Here is a 4,212-nt window from a genome sequence, read left to right as displayed (position 1 = left end):
TAAGGTCGGTGGAGTTGTGGATAGTGATGAAGGATGTTGTAGATTAGAGAGAGAGAGACATAGATAAGCTGCAGAGCTGGGCTGAGAGGTGGCAAATGGAGTTTAATGTGGACAAGTGTGAGGTGATTCACTTTGGTCAGAGTAACCGGAATGTAAAGTACTGGGCTAATGGTAAGATTCTTGGTAGTGTAGATGAGCAGAGAGATCTGAGTGTCCAGGTACACAGATCCTTGAAAGTTGCCACCCAGGTTGACAGGGTTGTTAAGAAGGCATCCAGTGTTTTAGCTTTTATTAAAAGAGGGATCGAGTTCCGGAACCATGAGGTTATGCTTCACCTGTACAAAACTCTGGTGCGGCTACATTTGGAGTATTGTGTACAGTTCTGGTCACCACATTATAAGGAGGACATGGAAAGGGTGCAGAGGAGATTTACTAAGATGTTGCCTGGTATGGAGGGAAGGTCTTACAAGGAAAGGCGAGGGACTTGAGGCTGTTTTCATTGGAGAGAATAAGATTGAGGTGACTTAATAGAGACATAAAAGATAATCAGAAGGTTAGATAGGGTGGACAGGGAGAGCCTTTTTCCAAGTATGGTGACGGCGAGCACGAGGGGGCATAGCTTTAAATCAAGGGGTGATAGATATAGGACAGATGTCAGAGGTAGTTTCTTTACTCAGAGTAGTAAGGGTATGGAATGTTTTGCCAGCAACAGTAGTAGATTTGCCAACTTTAAGTACATTTAAGTAATCATTGGACAGGCATATGGATGTACATGGAATAGTGTAAGTTAGCTGGGCTCCAGATTGGTATGACAGTTCGGCGCAACATCGAGGCCGAAGGGCCTGCATTGCGCTGTAATGTTCTATCTTTCAATCTTCCAGCGCACTGTGATATAACAGGTGCTTGCCAGCTTTCACTGTTAAAAAGTGACAGTGCACACCTTCAACTTCATAACAAATGCAACTACCTTTCTTTTTCTACTCCTGTTTTGTATCTAAGATTTGTACTTAGGTACTTGCACCTAAGATGGTGCCATAAGAGGTGACACTAAAACCTTTCACTATACTCCTATACATGGTCACACTTGACAATAAAGGATATTCTATTCCATTTTAAAGCTCAATTTCAATACGCTCACTTCATTTTCTTGGATCTACTTTCTCCATGCTGTGACAGGCAGAGGATGTGAACTTAAAAATTATAAACAAATGACAACTATCCTGAATTAGGAGACAGCGGTGGTATCAAATACATAACAAAGGACATAAGAATGCACCTCGTTGAAACCAAATGGTCCTTATTCAAATAATGTAAACACTTGAATTGAGTAACTTTTCAGCAACTCTAAATACCAGTTTTTTCAAGGCATTTGGCATGCTTGCCTTCATTGCTCAGACGTTGAGTATAGGAATTGGGATGGCATGTTAAAGGTAGTACAGGATGTTGGTGAGACCTCTTCTGGAATACTGTGTTCTGGTCACCCTATTATAGGGAGCTGTAGAGGATTCAGAAAATATTTAACAGAACATTACCTGGAATAGAGGGGTTGACTCATAAGGGACTTCTTTCACTGAAATGTAGGAGGTTGAGGGGTGACTTCATCAAGATTTATAAAATCATGAAGGTTATAGATAAGGCAAATGGCATGTGTCTTTTCCTGAAAGTGGGAAATTTCAAGTCGAGGGGGCATATTTTTAAGGGGAAAGAAAGATTAAACAAACAGCAAGCGGGGCAACGTTTTTGTAAAGAGAGTGGTTTCTGTGTGGAATGAACTTCCAGAGGAAGTGGTGGATGCAGGAACAGTTACAATGTTTAAAAGACATTTGGATAAGTACATAAATAAGAAATGTTTGGAGGAATATGGGTTAAGCACAGGCAAATGGAACTATTTTCGTTTGGGAATATGGTCAGCATGGACTAGTTAGACAATAGGTCTGTTTTTGAGCTTTGATTCTATGACATAAGGAGGAATTTTAAGAAAACATTCATGGGAAACATATACATATGATTTATAGCAACAAATCAATCATTTAATTGCCTTAAATCAAGCAGACAGGTAAAGGGCCCAAAAGACAAAACCCTAAAGATATGTGCACCCTAGAACTCTGTGGAAAACTAGGGAAGTGATTGCTGGGCCCCTTGCTAAGATATCTGTATCATAGTCACAGATGAGGTGCTGGAAGGCTGGAGGTTGGCTAACGTGGTGCCACTGTTTAAGAAAGATGGTAAGGACAAGCCAGGGAACTATAGACTGGTGAGCCTGACATCCGTTGTGGGCAGGTTGTTGGAGGGAATCCTGAGGGACAGGATGTACATGTATTTGGAAAGGCAAGGACTGATTAGGAATAGTCAACATGGTTTTGTGCATGGGAAATCATGTCTCACAAACTTGGTTTTTGAAATAACAGACTTGATGAGGGCAGATCTACATGGATCTACATGGACTTCATTAAATGTTCGACAAGGATCCTCATGGTAAACTGGTTAGCAAGGTTAGATCTCATGGAATACAGGGGGAGCTAGCCATTTGGATACAGAACTGGCTCGAAGGTAAAAGACAGAGGGGGTGGTGGAGGGTTGTTTTTCAAACTGGAGGCCTGTGACCAGTGGTGTGCCAGGAAGGATTGGTACTGGGCCCACAGCTTTTCGTCATTTATATAATTTGGATGCAAACACAGGTGGTATCGTTAGCAAGTTTGCAGATGGAAGTGTAGTGGACAGCGAAGGTGGTTACCTCGGATTACAATGGGATTTTGATCAGATGGGCCAACAGGCTGAGGAGTGGCAGATGGAGATAAATGTGGGGTACTGCATTTTGGAAAAATCAAATTAGAGCAAATTATACGCTAAGGTTAAGGTCCTGGGGAGTGTTGCTGAACAAAGAGACTCAGGGTACAGGTTCATAGTTCTTTGAAAGTGGAGTCGCAGGTAGATAGGATAGTGAAGGTGGCATTTGGTATGCTTTCTTTTATTGGTCGGAGTATTGAGGAGAAGAGTTGTCATGTTGCAGCTGTACAGGACATTGGTTAGACCACTTTTGGAATACTGCTGTAATTCTGGTCTCCTTCCAATCAGAAGAATGTTATGAAATTTGAAAGGGTTCAGAAAAGATTTACAAGGATGTTGCCAGGGTTGGAAGATTTGAGCTATAGGGAGAGACTGAACAGGCTGGCACTGTTTTCCCTGGAGGGGTGATCTTATAGGAGGTGTATAAAATCATGAGGGGCATGGTTAGGGTAAATAGACACGATCTTTTTACTGGGGTGGGGGAGTCCTGAACTAGAGGGCATAGGTTTTAGGGTGAGATGGGGAAGATATGAGAGAGACCTAAGGGACAACTTTTTCACAGAGGGTGGTTTGTGTATGTAATGAGCTGCCAATGCGGAGGAGGCTGGAACAATGACATATTTAAAAAGGTATCTGCATGAGTATATGAATAGGAAGGGTTTAGAGGGATACGGGCCAAGTGCTTGCAAATTGAACTAGATTAGGTTAGGATATCTGGTCAGCAAGAACAAGTTGGACCTATGTTGTTTCTATGCTGTACGTCTCCGACTATTTGTGCCATTCCTTAAGGGTAAGTTTTGAATAAACTTCAAAAGGCACCAAAGTAACATTCAATTTTTTAAAATAAATCTGCATAGACCAATTGAACTATGCCATAAACGTGGGAGTGAAGTTCATCTTGGCCTTTAACGCAAGTTTGGCATTAACAAGTTGGCAGGTCATTGTTACCATTTCTTTGCATCAAAATCAGAATTCCACGTAGATTGCAACTTACTACCAAGGACATCTCTGACCCCAGAGTATTTCCGTAAGAAGGTCTGATCATCTTAAACACTAGTTTGAGAGAGACATTGATTGAATAGGGACTGAACTGAAGGAATAATCAATGGCAGGGAGAAAAGAGGTTCAATCCAGGAGCAGAAAAACTGATCCACAGATTTAGTTAGAAAAGATAAATGCCAAATTCTATCAAAGAGAGGTAAAATCAATCGACTGGAGGTTAGTCCATTGTCAGATTTTATCAGTTTAAAGTCTGCTGGCATGTATTTGCATTGTAACAATGGTAATCACTAAAAATAAATACTTTGGATGCTCAAGAATATTAAAAATTGCTGTAAATGAAAAAATTAAAGCAACAATGTGGATGCTGGAAATCTGAAATAAAACATGCTGTAAAAAAATGCAGGTCAACTAGTATCTGCAGAT

The sequence above is a fragment of the Chiloscyllium punctatum genome, chromosome 1 (genome assembly GCF_047496795.1).
Source record: "Chiloscyllium punctatum isolate Juve2018m chromosome 1, sChiPun1.3, whole genome shotgun sequence".
NCBI classification, from domain to species: domain Eukaryota; kingdom Metazoa; phylum Chordata; class Chondrichthyes; order Orectolobiformes; family Hemiscylliidae; genus Chiloscyllium; species Chiloscyllium punctatum.
This window is presented reverse-complemented; position numbering follows the sequence as displayed.